The 22,064-nt window shown below is 38.7% G+C and overlaps 1 protein-coding gene across 1 annotated transcript in view; it reads right to left on the bottom strand.

Annotated features, from left to right (window-relative positions):
- Nucleotides 1-22,064, bottom strand: part of micu2 (mitochondrial calcium uptake 2) — a 413,733-nt gene that overhangs the window by 176,019 nt on the left and 215,650 nt on the right. The gene's annotated exons all lie outside the window — the stretch shown is intronic.

Raw genomic sequence — 22,064 nt, 5'->3', positions numbered from 1 at the left:
CCTGCTCCTCTGATGCTGCCTGGCCTGCTGTGTTCATCCAGCTCTACTCCTTGTTATCTCAGATTCTCCAGCATCGGCAGTTCCTACTATCCGAGTCAGTTTTTGTGATTTGTTTTAGTGCTGGCCCACAAATTACATAACTAAATACAAGTGAATTTCAGAATACATGCCATAGTATATTTCAAATATGAACTCTGGGTTACCAGTCCAACATCATAATTGATATTGTGGAACAAATGATAGATTGAGGCTCCCACTTAAACACTGACATGAGGATCATCTACCATACTTTGCATCACTTTGTGTTCATGTGCAGTTTACATATGACATCCAATTGGTGGTGTTGGTGCTCAGGAAAGCTTTAGGCACAAAGGGCAACTAGTAAAACGGATTTAGATCAATGACTCAGAAACAATTGTTAACAAGTTTAAATCTGTGCCAGGCCCTTGGATAATAAAAGTCTTGTCACTTTTTTGTTGTTGAGAAGTCCAATATAGTAATTGTAATTTTATGAAATGTCAGACAAAAAGAAAATACTAAACTAATTAGTATTTGTACAGCAACGAGCATTCAAAATCGTGTCCGCCAACATGCATCCAATTTTGATCAGGGTTCTCTCAACTTCAATCCTGAACAGTACTTAGAACAGTTTATAATTTAAGTTTCTCAGATACTGGCAGGGTCGAGTTTATTAAGAATCACTAATGAATGGAGTATGAAAAGAAATAAGAAAAGCAAAAGTGAGAAACTCAGCAGATCTAGCTACAGCTGTACAGAGGAAAACAGAGTTCATGTGTTGTGTCCAGTCTCCTCTTTTTCAGGTTTCCAGCATAAACAGTATTTAGCTTTGATTGAAGCAAAAGAGATAGTGCTCTTATTACTGAAGAGCAGCAATGAATTATTGGGTTTTTCTGACAATCCAGCGGTTTCTCTGTTTTCTTTTAAAGTGTTGGCCCACAAATTACCCAATGAAATGTAACTGAGCTTCAGGCCTTGCCGAAGCATATTTCAAACATGAACTCTAGGCTACTAGCCCAGCACCATTACTGACTAATCAATATACCCTAACTGGTATTCGTCGATGATATCAGAAATCCATTATTAATTCTGGTTTTTATAACAATTCTAGCATGAAACAGTACGATTAATAAATAAAAGAATTTATTTTTTAATTCACTGCAAACCTCCACATCCCTGTCCCACCACACCACCAAAGTCTAAGTATCATCTTATCGTACACCTGCTACTAATGTCAAAGTTGTCTTCTCTGAGATCTTATCTTCTATATGTTCCAAGATTCTAAGCATAAAAGCAAAGATCAATTGTTACTGAGGTAATTTCATGCAAGATGGTATTTCAATGTTCTTGTTTCAGAGAAAATCTCTTGCACAACAAATAAAATATTTTCAAATTTATGATGTCTACTCAAGATTATCTTTTCAAATACCACAACGTACTACTGTATTTGGAATTTTCAACCGATGGTTTTTTTCTTATATAAGATTACTTTTCTGGCTATCATGCATGGTGTACCTACCATAATACATCTGGGTAGCTTTCATTTCTACACAATAATTTGGGCCCTTTAAATATTACCTTTTGTACACACGTTAATTAGTTCAATGATTACACTGGTTCCTTTAAAATATTCTCTGTGATTCTAAATATTTTAATATTTATACACTATGCCTTTATAGATCCATTACTAATTCTTTTAACAGAAACATTGTTTTTGAAAGAGTTATGCCAACATACTTAATGGTAGATTAAAGGAATAGGTCCAAGTACAAGATGCACAACTGGTCTAGCCATTCCTTGTCAGATCTGTTGGACCACATCTCATACGTCATGATCCTGCACTCTTTTGTCAAAATTGCTCATTATTCCAGGATCATAGAGTTAAACAGCTTGGAAACAGATCCTTCAGTCCAATTCATTCATACCTACCTGATTTCCCAAACTGAACTAGTCCCATTTGCCTGCATTTGGCCCATATCCCTCTAAACCTTTACTATCCATGTATCTGTCCAAATGTCTTTTAAATGTTATAACTGTACTCACCTCTACCACTTCCTCTGGCAGTTCATTCCATATGTGCACCTCGCTCTGTGTGAAAAAGTTGCCCCTCAGGTGTTTTTTAAATCTTTTCCCTCTCAACTTAAACCTTTGCCCTCTAGCTTTGGACTCTCCTAACCTGGGGAGAAGACCTTGGCATTTCACCCTATTTATGCCCCTCATGACTTTATAAACCTCTACATGGTCACTCCTCAGTCTCCTATACTTCTGGGAAAAATGTCCCAGCCTATCCGGCCTCTCCAGTCCCTCCAAACCCTCTCCAAACCCTCCAGTCCTGCAACATCCTTGCAAATCTTTTCTGCACCCTCTCCAGTTTAATAACATCCTTTCTACTGCAAACATAACCCCAATTTCATTTCCTCCAAAACTAATTGTCTCCTGAAAACACTTTATTTTCCCACTTCCCTATTTTCATGTCTAACAAGTGCAAGGAGCACTGGACTTATTCTTATCAATAATGAAAACATCCATTCAGCTGTCTCTGCTGCATCTTTCCTTTCCCATAGCCCATCAAAACTAGCTTCACCCATCAACTCTTACTGCCAAGTCCGGAAGTTATATCAATTTTTAGTCATCCCTACTGGCTGATCCTGCATCATTGATCTACTCTGTGCAGATTAGTCACGGTGTAGTCAAATACTGCAACAGCAAACCGCCAGCTGGTAGTCAGGACACAAAACAAGACATACAAAGGTAATTCATATAGCATGGTCTTGTATGGCTTCATTGTACTCCTATGGTAGTGTGAAATCAAACTTTGTCTTTCTTTTTGAAATATGTTTTTGATGGTATAGATGGCACTTGAATTGCAATACTAGTTCCATGCATTTGAGACCTGTACTATTAGTTGCTGACGTTTGTTTAAAATTTCACAATACTTAAAACCAACTACAAGTGTGAGAACACACCTCTGTATAATCGGTCACTGTAACCGCAACTCTCCATTTGAATTCCTACTCAAAAAACTGTCAGACCCCACTTTCAAGTGCAAAGTACCACATAGCAATAGTATTGCTTCATAAGGGAGTGTATCCACATAAAATGGAAAGCAGTTTTCAAAGGTTAATTAGAAATACAACCTTGGAGTACAAATGTTCCCTTGCCACTTATTCAAGATAAAATAGTTTCCTTTAATTACTGTCAGGATGTACACTTTGATAAGCTGGCACTTTCTGTTCACCCATCTGGGTTAGATGAATTTAGAATGAATTACATTGCTGATTTGTAATCTGCGCTCTATATCAGGCTGTCTCTGAACTTGGGTGGTTTGCTTCTATCAAGCCAAAACTAGTTCAGCCTTGCTAATCCCTGTCGAGCCTCCTATTTACCACTGTGTTGGAAAAAGAAACAGGTGCATTAGTGCTACAGATTAATCTCCCAATTCAGTTAAGTGCCATTCACTCAACTCTAGTTTTAAATTATTTATACCAGTCAACCTTAGATCTGGTAAATCTAAGAGGAGGGTGAGCTGGATACATTAAGTATTTGTGGAGTTCTACAGTGTCCCATTTCACAATGCGACTGATCATTGTAAAGACAGCTCTCATTTGAATTGTTCCCCAAATTCCGTTCAACTCCAGATCCAACAACAGTATCAGATTGCATATAATTCTATAATCCACATAGTTTAATTCCTTAAAGTTGTAGACAGATATGTGAAACAGACTTGTAAGTATTGCTGCTGAATAGAATCATGGATAAGCTACATTTTACATACAATTACAAATGGACAAAAGTCTAGCTTCATACAGTGTGCAACAAAACTAGTTGTCACTGTTACCTTTCTCCTCTTTATTATTTCATGGGATGTTGGTATCACGGGCAAGGCCAGCATTTGTCCCCCATCCTGAATTGCTCTAAGACTGAGAGCCTTGCTAGGCAATTTCATCTGGCATTCAAGAGACAGCCACACTGCTGTAGGTCTGTAAGCCACATGTAGGCCAGGCCATGTAAAGATGGCAGATCCTTCCTGAAAACGACATCAGTTAACCAGATTGTTTCATGATTATTATTTCTGACTCTAGCTCTCAATGCCACGTTCAGTAGTTAATTCCATCAACCTCTGCAGTGGGGTTTGAAACCATGACCCAGAGCATTGGTTTTAAGTTTTTTGATTATTAGTCCAATGATATTACCCATACACCACCACCTTTGTATAAAACAAGGTTATACAGGCAGTGCTTTTATCAGGTACTCATGGTTTTGTGAGAAGTAAAAAGGACAACATGAAATATTTAAACATACTTGCTGCAATGTTCTTAAATTACTGAATCCTTCTTAAAAACACACCATCTTAACTGTCATAATGCAGTAATTCTCTTGCCTTTCCTGCTCTTTTGTTAAAAAAATTATTGCTGTATAAAGCATTGATCCCTCTTGCAATTTTAAAATCCAATCATTGTGAAGTGGCTAAACATCACAAAATAATTCATTCTGAATACTACGTGAGAGAAGAGGTAACAGGTTTGAAAAAGTGTGGAGAGTGGTTTCATTCTGATCACAGCACTGAGAAAGGAGGCAGCAAGTTTAAAAAGACCACAGTGAGTGGGGAGTGGCTTCGTTTTGATAGTCTAATAGTGATGTCACAGGAAAATCTGCAAGTTTCCTGTTATGGTAAGAATTTGTTAGGGAGTAAATCAAAATAACTTAAAACTCCCAGGGGTCCACTGCAGGGAGGGTGGGTTGAGTCCTGAGGGCTTGGCAGCTGGTATTGGGAGACTGTACAAGGTTCTTTAGATATGCAAGAAGGAAGCGTGGGTCCATTAAAAGCAGTCAGGAAAATTTATAGTCAAAGCATTAACACAAACCTAGAAAAAAAAATGCAGGAAGAAGCCATTCAGTCCTTCAAGACTGCTCCACCATTCATTATGATCATGGTTGACCATCCAGCTCAATAGCCTATTCCTGCTTTACCCCCATATCCATTGATCCCTTTAGCCCCCAAGTGCTATATCCAACTCATTCTTGAAAACAGACTATTTTGGCCTTGACTGCTTTCTGTGGCAGTGAATTCCACAGGCTCGCCACTCTCTCGGTGAATAAATTTCTCCTCATGTCAGTCCTAAATGGCTTACCCCATATTCTTAGGCTGTTATCTCTGGTTCTGGACTGGACTCCCCTGCCATTGGGAACATTCTTCCTGCATGTACCCTGTTCAGTCCTGTTAAAATTCTACTGGTTTCTACGAGATCTCCCTTCATTATTCTGAACTCCAGTGAAGATAATCCTAACCAATTCAACTCTCCTCATATATCAGTACATCAATCAGCTTCCAATATTTCATAGATTCTGGAATAACGCCACCAGATTGGAAGCTTGCAAATGTCACACACACTATTTAAGAAAGGAACAAGGGGGAGAACAGGGAACTACAGACCATCAACCTTATATCAGTAGTCAGGAAAATGCTATACCATGAAGAATGTGATAAACTGACACTTGGATAAAAATGATCTGATTGGGCATAGTCAGCATGGGTTTGTAAATGGAAAATAGGGTTTGACAAACTTGCTGGAGCTTTTTTTGAGCATACTACTAACAAAATTGACACAGGGGAATTGATGTATATAGTACATTTGAATTTTCAGAAGGCCATTGATAAAGTATCTCTCAGAAGGCTGGTAAACAAAGTTAAAACATATGGTATAGAAGGTGATTTTGATTTGATTTGATTTATTGTCACATGTACCTAAGTACAGTGAAAAGGTTTGTTTGCGAGCAGTATAGGCAGATCATAGTACACAAGGACATACAGATCATAGGGTGAAGAAAAAGCTTGGGCAGAGTATGGGATACAGGTTACATCACACAGGACATATGTGAAGCAAGCTCAACATTGTCAAGATCAGCATTATTTCGAGTTCGAGAGTCCATTCATCAGTCTAATAACGTCAGGGAAGAAATACTTCTTGAACCCACTGGTGCATGTGTCCAAGCTTCTGTATCTTGTTCCTGATAGAAGAGGTTGTCAGAGAGCATTACCAGGGTGGAATGGGTCTTTGACAATGTTGGTAGCATTTCCATGGCAACTAGACATGTAAATGGAGTTCACGGATGGGATGTTGGCTTCTGTGATGGTCTGGGCTGTGCAATTAACCTTTTGAAGGTTCTTACGATCCTGGGCAGAGTAGTTGCTGTAGCAGGCTGTTATGTACCCGGACAGTATGCTTTCTATGGTGCATCTGTAAACGTTGGTGAGGGTCCTTATGGGCATGCCAAATTTCCTCAGCCACCTGAGAAAGAGGCGCCGTTGTGCCTTTTTGACCGCCGCGTTTACATGGGACATCCAGGACAGGTTGTCGGTTATCATCACTCCTAGGAACTTGACGCTCTCAACCTCTGCTCAGTTGATGTAGATGGGGGTATGCTCTCCTGCTTTCTCTCTGAAGTCAATTATCAGTTCTTTAGTTTTGCCAACATTGAGAGAGAGGTTGTTTTCATTGCACCATGTCACCAAGCCCACTATCTCCTTTCTGTATTCTGTAATGTGCTGCCATGGATTAAGGAATGGTTAACAGACAAAAAACAATCAGAATAAATGGATTATTCTCATGTTGCCAAGCTATATCTAGTGGGCTACCACAAAGAACAGCATTTGGGCCCCATCTGTTCACAATATATCAATTTGGGGACGGAATATAATATTTCCAAATTTGGAGGTGAGACAAAACTAAGGAGGACTGCTTATTGACAGGAAGATGTAAAATATTTTCAGGAAGATTTGGACAGGCTTAAACATGACAAAAACATGGCAGATGTAATATAATGTACAAAAATGTCAGATTATCCACTTTGATAGGAAGAACAGATGTGCAGAGTATTTTTAAATAGTGAGAAGTTAGAAAGTGTAAATGTGAAAAAGGACCCAGGTCCTTCATAAATACAATGAGGACTAACATGCAAGTGCAGCAAGCTATTAAGGAAGGCTAATGGAATGTTTGCCTTTATCACTAGAGTATTTGAGTACAGGAGCAATAAAATCTTGCTTTTATTGTATAGGGCAATGTTGGTCAGGATGCTAAGTGGATTGGAGGGGAACTTGCAGGTGGTGGTGCTCCCACGTGTCTGCTATCCTTGCTCTTCTAGAAGGAAATGGTCACGGGTTTGAAAGGTAATGTCGGAGGACCTTTGAAAGTGCCTCATTGGTTGTAAAATATTTAGTGGTTACCCAAGATTGTGAAAGGCACAATATAAATGCACATTCTTCTTTTCTTGAGTATAATTGTAAACATTGGTTGCAAAAGAATGTTGTGATCTGTCAAATAGACCTTTTTTGTAAAGAAGTACAAAAATTTAAAAACACTAATTTTCTTGATCAAAAGTTTAAATTATGTAGAAAACAATTTCAGCACAATTTGCAAAACCATTGTATTTTAAGATCAGCAAAGCTAGATTGCTCAAAAAATTGAATCGTAGTATCGGTACTGCAATGTTTTTGGCTAAATGTATCTGAACCCAGTCTAAAGGATAACAATGTCGCTTATAGAAATATCAAAAGGGTGAAAACTGAGGGAATAATGGTTCAGGTTTCAAGCGTCACTGCTGCTTTTGCATCAAAAGTGAAAGGTATATCTGGGTAACATGATAAACAATGCAAATCAATTAGTAGCTAATAATATTGAATAATAGGTGAAAGTAAAGAACGTGTTCCAGCAAAGTTAGTAGTTCAATTCTTATTCACACAAGCTAGATATCTGGGCAAACAAATCAGGTTGGTGCAAGACTGGACCAGATTAAAATATGCCTATTTTATATTCCCCACCATACATCAGCAATGGGAAACAAATGATTGAAATTGGCACATTTCTATCGTAACGTCACAACCTATTGTCACAAAAATTATCTTAAACTGCGGATTATAAAGTACCCATGAAGTATCTGAATAATTTATGTGGATAGCGAATTGAAATTTATTTAATAAAAACGTAAAGGTTCCAAAATGGCTTTTACCTTATCTGAGAAATATTGCCACTCCCATAATTCTTGCCTCTTCAGCATCCCTGACTTTAATCACTCCAACATCACTGCCAATGTGCTAAGCTCTGGAATTTCCTCTCTCCCTATCAGCACCTCACTACCACCTTTCCTCTTTTAAGATGATCCTTAAAACTTATCTCTTGAACAAAGCTTTAGGCACCTGACCTAATATCTCCTTCAGTACCTCAGTATCAAATTATATTTTATGATGGCCCTGTGAAGCACCTTGAATGTTTTTATGATGTTAACTAAATACATGATACTGTTCCTGTGTCAAATTTAAACAAATTGCATATTTACAAAAATGGTCAGCTGTCAAGTAACAAATCACTTTCAATCACTCCAATGAGTGACTGATTGTTTGCACATCTCCATGTACAGTGGCAGATTCAGTGAACGGTGTTTGCATTTCAAATTTAACAATAACACGAGGCATGCTGCTTGTCACTTTCTTGAAAGAATTGATGCATTAATCCTTTATTTCATTTTACTGATGTGTACACAATTCCAAGAGTTTCAAGGAAGCCTTTTGCTGGGATAGCAAGGCTGAGGTTCAGGGGTCATAGAAACTTACAAAACAGTAACAGGAGAAGGCATTTGGCCCTTCAAGACTGTTCTGCTATTCAATATGATCATGGCTGATCATCCAACCCAGCACCCTTTTCCTGCTTTTTCTCAATGTCTTTTGATCATTTTAGCTCTCAAAATTCTTTCTTGAAAACATTCAATGAATTGACTTCAACCATTTTCTGAGGCCACAGAATTCCATAGGCACACCACTTTCCATATGAAGAAAGAAATTTCTGCTCATCTCAGGTTGCAGTGTGGCAGTGGTAACAAGGAATTGGCAAAGCCAGGAAATCATTTGTCAGGGGTGCCGAGACTGGGGAGCCATCTGTCTTGTCTGCCATGGAAGGGATGGAGAAAGAAGCTCCAAAATAAGTGGGGTTAGAATGAAAAAGTTGCAAAGGAAATAGGGCAGAGTCTGGAAGGGGGAAGTGGGGAAAAGACAATCGTTGCAAAATGGGATGGGGTGTGTGGGGGTGGGGGGGAAGGAGAAAGAAAAAGCCTGAATGTTGTGGGTCCTGGGAGAAACTGCAAGGGCAGGTTGCAGACGGTGGAAAGGAGAGTTGCAAATGTTGAGGGAGGAAAGCTTGAAAGGAGAAGAGAGAGACAGAGAGAGAGAACAGTTCATTGCTTGTAGTTGGTAAGGATCACGATGGCAGGAGAACTCAGCCCCTTGGAATGCTCCTCCTGCAATATATGGGAAACCAGTATCCATGGTGATCACATATGCAGAAAGTATGTTCAGCTGCAGCTTCTGATATACTGCATAGAGCGGCTGGAGCTGCAGACAGACTCACTGTGGAGCAGCCATAATACTGAAGACATTGTGGTTTGTACGTTTAGTGAGCTGGTTACACCACAAGTAAGGGATACTCAGGCAGAAAAGTGTTGGGTGACCACCAGGAAGATAATTAAGTGTGGACAAGTGGTGCAGGAGACCCCAGTGGGCAGCCCTCTCAGATATACTGTTGGGGAGTTGGGATGGGGAGCTTACCTCTCAGGGAAAAATAGTGACAGCCAAGTTTATGGCACCATGTTTGGCTTTGCTGCACAACAGGAGGGGAAAAAGACTGGAAGAGCTTTAGCAATAGGAGACTTGATTGTAAGAGAAACCGGTAGATGGTTCTGTGGCTGTAAATGGGATTCTTGAATGGTATGTTGCCTCCTTGGTACCAGGATCAGGATCGGAGTGGCTGCAGGGGTTTCTGAAGCGTAAGGGTGAACAGCAAGCAATTGTGGTACATGCCGGTACCAACAACATGGGTAAAAAATACAGAAATGAGGTCCTGCAACAGGAATTGAGAGAATCAGGTAGTAGATTAAAGAAAAGGAATACGAAGGTTCCACTCTCCAGAATTCTTCTAGTGGCATGTACTATTGGGTCTAGAAATAGGAAATGACTCAGGTGAACGTGTGAATAAAGGGATGGTATAGAAGGGAAGGCATTTTTGGATCATTAGGACAGCTTCAGAGGTAGGCAGGACCTGTACAAGCTGGCTGCACCTAAACTTGCTGGGAGGTTTGCTTTTGATGTGGGGAGGTTTTAAACTAATTTTGCAGGGGTACAGGGCACAGAGTAGATGTAAAGTTGGGAGCAAGGTACAGTCAGATATAAAAGGAATATTAGGTCAGTCTAGGATGTGGGGAAGACATGGGAAGAACAGAAAGATAATTCATGTCTATTTTCTTGGAAGGAGCCTGACTGACAAGGCAGATGAACTTAGAGTGCTGATCAGCATATGGGAATTTGAAACTGTTACAATCATTGAGAAATGGTTGAAAGAAGGACAGGCCTGGCAGCTGAACATTCCAGGGTGTAGAAGTTTCAGGCGTAATAGGGGGATGTAAGAATGGTGGGGGCATTGATAAAGAAAACCATCACTACAATAACGAGGTACGATGTCCTAGAAGGCTGTTCAAATGAAGCCACCTGGGTAGAGCTTAGAAATAAAAAAGGGGCTATCGCTTTGCTGGGAATATACTACAGGCCACCCAAAAGTCGGAGGGAGATAGAGGAGCAAATATGTACGCAAATCACAGGAAGGTGTGAGAGGAGTACAATTATAGTAGTAGGAAATTTCAACTTTACTAACATTCACTGGGATTGCCCAAGTAAGAAAGGTTTAAATGGGGTTGAATTTTTAAGTGCATTCAAGAGCATTTTTTGTGCCAGTATGTAGGTAATCCTACTAGAGATGGGCCAGTGCTAGACCTAATACAAGGCAATGAAGCCAATTAATTTCGTTGATGTGTCAGTGGGCAAACATTTTGAGGATAATGACCATAGCTCTGTAAGCTACAAAGTCAATATGGAAAGGGATAAGGATAGTGCAAAAGTGTTTAAATTGGGAGAAGAGCAATTTCAAAATCATTAGACAGGATCTGGCAAACATAGACTGGGAGCCGCTACTTGCAGGTAAGTCTACATCAGGAAGTGGGAGTCTTTTAAAATTAGTGCTGAAAGCGCTCAGGGCCAGCACATTCCTCTAAGAATGTAGGCAAAGAACAGCAAATACAGGAGACCCTGGATGTTAATGGATTATCAAGAGTTTGATAAAGAAGAATAAGGAAACATATATTAGGTACAAAGCCTCAAAAATGGTGGAGGATCCTTCAGGAGAACAGAGAATGTTGGGGGGTGGGGGTACTTAAAAAAAAAAGGGGTGGACAATGAGGAACCTCAAAATATCTTTGGCAGATAGGATTAAAGAAAATCCCAAGGCAAAGAGCAAGAGAATTACCAGGGAAACAGTGGGACTTATTACAGGGCAATCTGCGCGTGGAGCCAGAGAATGTGGGCGAAGTGTTGAATGAATATTTCTATCCAAATTCACAAATGAGAAAGACATTACAATTCGAGATTTCAGTTGTAACACACTGCTTGAGATGGTGTTGGAGGCAACATTTACTCTTGTAACATACAAGAAGAATCTGGATGAACTGTTAAAATATGAGGGCACAATAGGCTATGGACCAAAAGCAAGCAAATGGGAGTAGTATAGTTTGGTTCTGTCAGTCGGCATTGACATGTTGTGGAACTACTATATGTGGGAAAAATATAGTGGATATTCTTGTACTGAACATTGTGCCAAATACAAAATTTGAATCCGAGATTGAGGTCTGAGATGTTGTAAAAGTGGGATAACTGTCTGGCTTCAATTTTCCAGCTGTGGGCAAATGATGGAAACATATTAGTTGTGATTTCACCAGTCTGCAAAAGCTGTATTCAAGGTGATGACATTTTGTGTTTGGAAGTGTGTTTGCCAGTTATTTTGGGGGGGAAAAAAACTTTTGTTGCTAACTTATGCCTGCTATCTTGTATCATTTTAAATGCTGTGGTGAAAAATAAATTAATACTTTCCTTGTGTGTTATAGCTTTAACTTTAGTGGACATTTGATAATTAGAGTCATACAGCTGCACAGCATGGAAACAAACCGTTTGGTCCAATCATCCATGTCCAGATATCCTAGATTAACCTAGTCCCATTTGCCAGCATTTGGCCCATATCCCTCTAAACCCTTCCTATTCATATATCCATCCAGTTGCCTTTTAAATGTTGTAATCATACCAGGCTCCACCACTTTCTTTGGCAGCTCGTTCCATACACGCCACCATCTTCTGCGTAGAAAAGTTGCCCCTTAGGTCCCTTTTAAATCTTTCACCTCTCACCTTAAACCTATACCCTATAGTTTTGGACTCCACTACCCTGCGGAAAAGACCTCTGCTAGTCACCCTATCTATCCTGAATTTATAAACTCCTATAAGGTCATCCCTCAGCCTCCGCTGCTCCAGACAAAATAGCCCCAGCCTATTCAGTCTCTCCCGATAGTTCAAACCCTCCAACCCTGGCAACATCCTTGTAAACTGTTTCTGAATGTTTTCAAGTTTCACAACATCCTTTCTGTAGCAAGGAGGCCAGAACTGAATGCAGTATTCCTGAAGTAACCTAACCAATGGCCTATACAGCCGCAATATGACCTCCCAACTTCTATACTCAATGCATTGACCAACGAAGGCAAGCATACCAAATGCCTTCTTCATTATCCTGTCTACTTGCAATGCTACTTTCAAGGAAATATGAACTTGCACTCCAAGGTGTCCAAGTTCAGCAACAATCCCCTTAATGAGGATAATGATTAATCTTCTCATTCTGCTACTGTGTGCTTCCAAATACCACATATCTGTCAACACAAATACAAACACACTGTTCCTACATGACTGCATCATGCAATAATTGAGTTGATGAACACTGTAAAGGAACCGCCAAGTAAAAAGCTTCCAAAAAGGCAAAGGAACCCTCAAGGAAAAAAAAAACTTTCCTCTACCTATACTCATAATTTGATGCACTTCAATTAGGCTCCCTTCAGCCTCTATTCCAAAGAAAATAACCCAGGTTTATCCAATCTTCCCTCATAACTTAAATTTGCCATTAAATAAAATTTACATAAACCTCTATTTTTAAAGTTAAACCTCACTCATTATGTTAATTTCACTATGGTAACATTTCGACCCCTCTTTCCTGAATGCAATGTTTGTAACACTGAAAACAGATGCAAAGTAGTCATCAAAAACAATACCAACATCCTCTGCATCTGTACAAAACTACCATTATGCTCCTCTTCTTCCTTTATTAATCCCCTTGTTCCTTGTGGGCTGGATTTTCCCAGCCCCTAAATGATATAGGCAATGGAAAGTTACAGCAAGAAAATATGGAGAGATTGGGAAAATATGGAGTGATTGGGAAAGTTAGATTCTCAATGTTAAGAAAAAAAAAATGAATCAGATTCTGCAACCAAGTTTTGAATGGCAGGGTGGGAATTTCGCTAGTGAATAATGAGTAGCCTATTTGCATGCATTTACTTGACATTGGTATTGAATACCTGATTTATATGCAGTTTCTAATTCTCTTGCAATGCCAAGGCACACAAGGTTATAGGTCAAGTGCTGGAAAATAGGGTTAGAATAGCCATTTGGTTATTTTTGACCATTGCAGACATGATGCGCTGAACAGCCTTTTTCTGTGCTGTAGACCTCTATGATTATGACTGACTTCCATATGCTGGTGAGAAACTAGATTGTGACAACTGCTGACATGAAGGACTGAGCAGGTATCTGTTGGCTCAAGCTCACCATGATCTGCAACACCTGTCCGTGGAGATCAGTATCAGCTATCTGCACTTTAGAATGCGCCAGCGTCTTTCACTGTAATGTCACTCCCAGGCAACATTGTCCCTGTGCACAATCACCCACCTCACAGATTGGACCAGGGTGTATCTTAGGACTCCTTGTTAATTCTCTTAGGCTCATTCACGTTATGCTTACTTGGATCCTCACTGCATTTCTGCATTGTCTTGCCTTTTTGCATTCTGCTGCCTTATTCAGAATCTAAAGGCTCTCAGTACTTCTGTGTTGCCTTGTCTTTTAGCACAGACACAAAGCTAGGCAGCTTGATCAGTTTTGATTGTCAGCAGTGACCAGTTAAGGAATGTTAAGTATGGCACTGTGCTTCGTCACCTACACCATGTCCTAGCAACATACATGGCAAACACAATGCATCCATTTAAGTCAAATGGCCATGTCTTAAAGTCTAAGCGTAGTAGTACTTGGTCAGTCAAAGACGACGATATTTAGTCAGGAAGACCCATCACAGTAAACAAATAGCAGCACTTGACGTCAGTCCAGGGTTTGGAAATGATCAGTTTGCTGCTTGGGATAATCAAGGCCAGGGATTCTGTATTACTGCAGTCTGGGAAGTGGACCATGGTTAACCCCTCAGGTTCAAGGTAACTGGTCCAGGATATGAAGGAAGTCTATTGGGAAACTACAGTTTCAGGAGCCTGGTCACTCATCAGATGAGGCTGTCTGTGCAGGTTAGTCAGGAAGTGAGTCATGGTCAGTTCCTTGGGGTTCTTCTCAAGGAAAGTCAAAAACATTTTTCAGAGCCACTAGCATGGTAGGGAAGTTGGGGAAGTTATGGAGAGTGGACGTTGCATGTTCGAATGCAAAGTGGACAATAATTGTGAAGAGGCGTAACTCAGCAGATAAGAGCAGGAAATGATAGTATTTGGAAGACATGAGTTACTGTAAGAGGTTAGAAGAGGGGTCACCGATGGCCACAACCACCCTGGCATTGACAACGGACAGTGCAGCACAACATTCGGCATTGCTGAACTGTTGGTTGGCGCTCAGGGATAATGGTAGGAATCGAAGATCTTTTAGGCAGCATAAGGGAACAGAATTGATTTCCTCTTACCTCGACCTGCAAGTATTTCCCAACATACTTTAATATGCAAAGCTGCTTTTCTTGAGTGATGAGAGTGTGGGGTGATGTGAGGATGGAGTTGAGGGGACAAGGTGTCAATAATTCTACTACACTTACAATCTCCTACTGTATTAACACAGAACTAATTTGCTTCACATATCAGAAAAGGTTGACTGTCAAAAGTCCATATTGAAGCTTCCCACGGCCTTCCTTATCAAAGTCCTCCACATCCCAATGAATTGAGGACTACGTTAAATCGTCATTCATGTATTATGTAAATTTTGCCTGCTCACATTGTTCTTTTACTCTTGTTTCTCCGCATTATGCAGCCAGGCCATCCATGGCGTTACAGCCTTGACGCTGCCTACACTCCCTAAAGGAATCATCAACTTCACAAATATTTAGAAGTGAAGAGCAACTGGAGAGTGAGAGGCATTCAGAGTTCGTGCTTTGTGCTTTGAATTACTCAAACAAGAAGCGAGGCTAAACCTGCGTTCTATCAATGGTTTACCTTTAATACCCTGAAAACCTTAATCTTCATAACTGAGTGAATTATGGAATACTTTAAAAAGACGTTTTGAAGTCTCAAATGCCATCATATCCCCTACACCTATACTATTTTAACTCAGTTATATTTTCTATAAAAATTAAAATGAATAAATTAAATATGAAATGCTTATTCCAAATTAACATTAGATTTTCTTTCAATATGATCCAGCAACTTTTCTAATTATCAAGTTAGGTTTACTGGTCTATAGTTCTCTGGCTTCCCCTCAGTTCGAGTAGGGTTAAAATATTCAAAGTTTGTAGACGACACAACATTCATCAGTAAACAAAATGGAGCTGAGATTTCAGCAGAATAAAAGAGATAAACACATGAAGGGGAAATTTTTAGAGTTATGGCGAAATAGCAGCGAAGTAAAACTAAATGCATAGATCTTTCAAAAAGTTGGCACAGGCATAACGAGGTGTTTGGTCTTCATTGCTGTGTTAAATTTTGTGGTCAAGTTTCTGGGATGGGACTTGAACCAGGATCTTTTACCTCAGAAAAAGAATTGTACCACTTTGTCAAGGCTAAAATTTTAAATAATTCTGTCTGTGAGATTATTTCCTAGACCAGCTTTCATGCTAGGCCAAAAACTCTTTCTTGCGTAACCACGTACGTGACTGGAAAAATATGACAAAATGAGATTTATCTCATATGTATTCTATGCTATCTAACAATACGAAAATGTATTAGAGGCAGCAACAATCTGCAATGCTGAAACAGCCAATTTTGAATTTTGACTGAACTCTTGCAACAGATGGTGGATTGCAACACTATAGGTGGAACGAGACACATACATCAGGAGTTAATCCAATACACAACATTAACGTCACAGGTGGCAAAACAAAAGGTTTGATCTCATGCCTCATGTTATTAGAATGTTCTAAACAGATATATAAAGTAGGACAAGTACATTCTATACCACTTCCAGAACTGAAAGATCACTAGCACTATAGAAATTGCTTGCTGTTATCAAAAACCATAGTTTATCTTATTTTATGTGCTTTTCTGTTTGTGAAACTAGTTTTGCGCACTGAGTTCACATCCAATTGTTCATCCATGGGTGTATATAAGCCTGTGAAATATGATCTTCAGAGAATTAGAATGTTTATTCATCAAAACTGTTTGCATGACTTCATCATAGTTTGAGCACAATCCTAAACATTTAAAATAGCAGACATTTTTGACTCTTGTGTTACACTCACTGTAATGTTCTCCTTTTCGTAGTTTTGAGGGAAGTTGTTTTTTTCATTTAAGTAAATTCCCAAGGCGACATATTTCTTCACAAATAATAATTAATACAGAATAACTATATTTCTGAAACTACCAATAAACTGATCTGTAACCCAAAAACTTACCAACAAGAAAACTAACTTGAAGGTTTATTTTTGTAAAATGCTTCACGTTATTGATTTATTGAGGTCCTTCAGAATTCTAGCTACTAGATAACGGTTTTGGAGATCTAATGTTGTGCATTTATTGTTGCCACAATCCTCGACAGTGCCAGTTAGACTTTTCTGTACCGTGGCACCACTCTTCTATCAGCATATCACTGCTGCTTTATATGCCAAAACCACCTGCTTTAAGAATTCCAAGCTTCATTGCCTACATCTCAGCTGTTTCATTGTTCTGAAAATATTGATTGGGTTACCAATGTACACCAATCAAGTAACAAAATGTTACATTCTTTTACAACTGTACATGGTATTGAATGTTCCATCCCCTTTGGTATTGTTCTGTTCATTTGTACGGACTGTTCTAATTAAAGCATTTTTGGTATATTACATTTTGGTGCTACATTTTATCTCGAGTTTATACTTGCTTTCTTCATGCAAATATTATTCAAATTCAAATCTCTCATTTTGAAGCTCAGTCAAACATGAATGACACACAGTCCAACGTGTCAAAATTGGCCAAAGTCATTTTCAGTAACAACTGAGTGAAATCTCAGCCACAGAGGACAGATTTATGTATATTTTAGTATTTTTGAATTTGAACTAGTGGTATGTCAGTTTTCTCTGTGTCTGAAGGAGTTTAACTAACTGGCAGGTTTTACTGAAATCATGGTGATTTCTTTTAAAACCCAATGGAGAGAAAAATTCCTGAAAATTAATGGGATTTTGTTTACAAGGGGAGAAGATATGAGTAAACAAAGAAAACAACGTAGATTTCAGATAGAAGATTCTGGAATTTTTTAGGCTTAGGGGAAAATACCATAGTTTGGGGAAAATAAGTTTTTTTTTTCCCAGTTTCAGTTTGGGCAGTACTGCAGGGTGAAATAACCAGTATCTCATTGCCAAGTCACCCTTTATTTACATGTGGAGAGTCCGTGACACTGATCCAACTCTCTCAGAGCCAGCTCTCACTGAACAGAACATCTAACACTCCTGTTTATATCTGTCAGCCAGGGCTCCCTGACTGGACTAGGTTAACAGCCCCAGTCAGAGAACTCATATTCTATGAGGTCCACGTGGCTGACCTCATTACCAGGGTACTTGGTTAAAGCTGGAGGTGAAATACAGCTGATCCTGAGAAAATGAGGTTTGTTTAGTATTGCTAAAAATTGGCTACTTCAGTGTGAGGAGTTTAGTTTAAAAAGTCCAGATCAGAATCCTTGATTTAAAACCTGATGGGATTATTTAAAGCTGAGAAAGTTTGAGCTCACTGATACAATGAATTAAGGAAGAATTTATCAGATTCTTACAACTGAGAAGTGAAGCTACAGCTAACTCAAGTCCCATGCAGCATAGAGGTGGGAAATTTATCTGGTGTTGAGTACTGAAATAGGTTGCTGCTTAATGGGATTGTAGTTTTACAGGTATTTCAGAATCTTTAAATATGTGTCATATGTAAATAGTTTGTTTCATTCGATTTCAACTGCATTTCTTGGATAATAAACTTCTGCTTCATGAACAAAATTGAATCCATAGTATTGTGTATTTGTGCTTCAGTGAAAGATCACCTCATTAAAACCAAAAGACAATGTGATCTATCAAACCAGATTTCAGTCTAGGATTTGATTTGTCCAGTACTAACATCAGCTTGGATCATCACAATATTAATTGCCAACGACAGAAAAATATAAGTGTTTATATTCTAAGGCATAATTGCAGGGCTCTGCTGACCAAAATGAACTGTTGTTTGAATTTCTAAGTTTAATTTTATTTCAACAATTGATTATTTCAGATAAATAAGTTTGGATATTTGCTACATGTTCTTCAACTTATCCTTTTCTACTACTAAATGAAGCTTTTCAACACATTCTTTTTCCCAACTTTGTACTGGTAAAAATCAAGTCCACAATTTATTAAACATCAAATTTTCTGTTAGAAGCACTATAAAAATCTTCAATTTGATATAGTAAAGCTAAAGAACAGAGATAGTAACACACTGTGAACTGACTTTGGTTAAATGAAGATTCGTATCTACCAACTCCCAGACGTCTTTTATTGCTGCTTTCTGTTCAAGGAAGGTACTGAATTTTTATTCATAATATGTTATTACATATCACAAAAGTATCATCATTGGAGGGACCTGCTGTTGAACCGCCAATGGGATGGTTACAAAAATCAAAATTCATATGAAAGAAAACATGCAGTTAAGAGTTCATAAAACCAAAAGAAAAAGAAAATAAACATGTTGTTTCATGTTTCAGCTGTTTCAAGATATTTGTGAAATTCTGTATTCCCTTTCAAGGAGATAAAAATGATGGCTATTCCCAAGATTCCACAATTTTACTCGAGACAGCTACCAAGATAATCCTGAGAGTTGCCAAATGCACACTACATCCTTTCACTTTCTCTTCCCTCCAAATTAATGACAATTGTATGCTTTGCAATTCCTTGAACGCCTGAACTATATTTGAAACACATTCATTGCATGAGAAATTCATCACTGTTAGCAATGATCTATCTGGCCCTGTACAGAGAATTTCCATGGGAAAATTTAACATCTACAACTATCACATTCCACTTGCAGTGTTTTGGCTTGAACATTCACAAGTTAGACACGTTATGTTTACTCCAATACACTACAATATGTTAATATACAAAGGTATTGCCAATATCTATTAAACAAAAACAGCATTAAGTTTGTAATCTCTAATCTGAATCAGAAATATTTCCACCATACTTCACTTGAAGAAATTCCTTTTAATGTGCACAATAAAATTCCTTTAACACGCTGCCAAACAGACCCAGTATTTCTGAAGTTAAATATTAATAGGAGTTTCAGAAGTTACATTTTTTTTCCACATTAGAGAAAAGAATAAAGGCAGACAGGTTGAATTATAGATATTTCCAGGGTACAGATCCTCTGGTAAGGTCTTGCACAATAATGGTCCAGACGCTAACAGGTGGTGCAGCAGTTTGTCACCAGTTTCCAACAGAAAGGCTGACCTTCTCTAAATGGAGGTTGTGTACACAAGAGTATTGTCTTGCTTTGTAAAAAACTTGGTGGTCTTCCAGTTCCTCACATTTCTTCAAAAAGAAATCATCTGAAGCTTCTATATCTACTCCCCTGCAACAAAATACTAAATGGCCCAGAAGTTATTGTTAGAACAAGCATTCTTAGCATGTTTAACCCTTTGCCCTCAGTGTCATAGTTATGGTTTCAAGTAACATTTTAGTATTTTTTTCCAAAGATATAGAGGAAAAGGAAGAGCTACCTTTGATTGGTTTGGTTCTTTAGAAGTTTTCAGCTGGAATGAGATCATCCCCTTTATTTACACAGTTAATTATTTATAATGTTATTAGAAACAGGAGCTGGAACAGGCTATTCAACCCCTTGAATCTGTTTCATCACCTAAGATTATAGCCGATCTGTACCTCAACTATCACATCCATCATCATTCAGCAATCACAGTCTTGCCTTTCGAATCAGAAGTTTCTCAGTTCAAATCCTACTCCAGAGACTAGAGAACAAAATCTAGGCATAAACTCCAGCACTAAGAGGGTGTTATACGGATGGCCATGTTGATTTCTGTTTGAGCCATTAAATCAAACCCTCATCCATTCTTAGGTGAACGTGAAAGATCCACTGCGCTATTTGAAGACCAAGGTGTTGACTCCAGGGAATAAATATTGGTCTGTACACTGATCACCATGACCAAAGTAGATTACTGGATGTTCATCACCGGATTCATAGAATCATAGAATTCCCAGTGTGGAAACAGGCCATTCGGCCCAACAGGTCCACACCACCCCTCCGAAGAGCATCCCACCCAGACCCATTCCTGTATCCCTGCGTTTCTCATGTCTAACCCAAACATCCCTGGGCACTATGGGCATTTAGCCAATCCACCTATCCTGCACATCTTTGGACTGTGGGAGGAAACCCACGCAGACATGGGGAGAACATGCAAACTCCACACAGACAGTCGCCCAAGGCTGGAATCAAACCCAGGACCCTGGTGCTGTGAGGCAGCAGTGCTGACCTTGTGTAAAAATTGGTTGCATTGTTTCCTATATTATAACAGTGCCTACACTTCAGATTTAATTGACTGCACAATGGCTTGAGAAAGCTTGAGGCTGGGAATTCACTATATAAATGCGAGCTCTTCCTTTTGTATCTGCATTTGTTCTATATCCTTCAATACATTAAGTAATATTGAGAACAAGCAACTGATGACTGGTTTTGGCAGTCCATATAGCCATTAAAAATAGCATCAACAAGTTGTGTCTTTGGGATTTCATAAATAAATTTTGTTCTGTGACAAAGTTACCTGTAAATAGTAAATCTGTAAGGATTACGATGAGATAAATAGCAAATTGTAGCAACTTAGTTGCTTTTGAAATACACAATTGCTGTTCCCAATACATTAGGTCTTATGCAATTAACAGCAAAACCTGAAGTGAACTTGGACATTTTTCAAGACTGACCCCTGAAAGATCTTGTTAAAATAAGAACAAGTCTCCCCAGTCGCTGATTTCAGTGAGTTAATTCAGAGTGATTAAGAACATGTGCAGCAAAATGCTCAAATAATCCATCTATCAGTTGAATTCATCCAAGAGGCACTTTATCAATGAATTCAATGTCAATTTCTGACAAATGTATTCTTCTTATTTTGTGTCCATGACTTGCTGGCCAAAACACACTGCTTATTTCCATGGGTTCATCAACAGAACCATTTTCCAACAATTTAATTTGCTAAAGGAGTTCAAAACTATCACAACGTTTGTTTAATGTTAAGGGAAACCAAATTGAAAATTATGATTACGACTGAGAAAAAGACAATTTGTAGACTATCAGCCTGCTGTTTACCAAGATGCCTATTTTTCATAATGATGATACTCTGGAAAATAAGCAATTTTCATGGAATGCAATTCATACAATACACAATTTTCAAACGTCCATAACATGAAAGAAACAGGTATTAAATAAGACACATTGTACAGTTTAAAATAACAAACTTTAAAATAAAAAAGATCAGCTAATAAATTTAAAACATTTTCGAGGACACATTCCAATGGTTTAGAAACATTGTAATTTACATTTTAAAAGGAATATAGAAACGTAGAAGCAGTAGTAGGCCTTTTGAGTCTGTTCTGCCATTCAACATGATCATGGCTGATCATCCAATTCAGTACCCTGCTCTTGCTTTCTCCCCATATCCTTTGATCCCTTTAGTCCCAAGA

The sequence above is a fragment of the Rhincodon typus genome, chromosome 6, assembly GCF_021869965.1.
Source record: "Rhincodon typus isolate 14 chromosome 6, sRhiTyp1.1, whole genome shotgun sequence".
Classification (NCBI taxonomy): domain Eukaryota; kingdom Metazoa; phylum Chordata; class Chondrichthyes; order Orectolobiformes; family Rhincodontidae; genus Rhincodon; species Rhincodon typus.
This window is presented reverse-complemented; position numbering and strand designations above follow the sequence as displayed.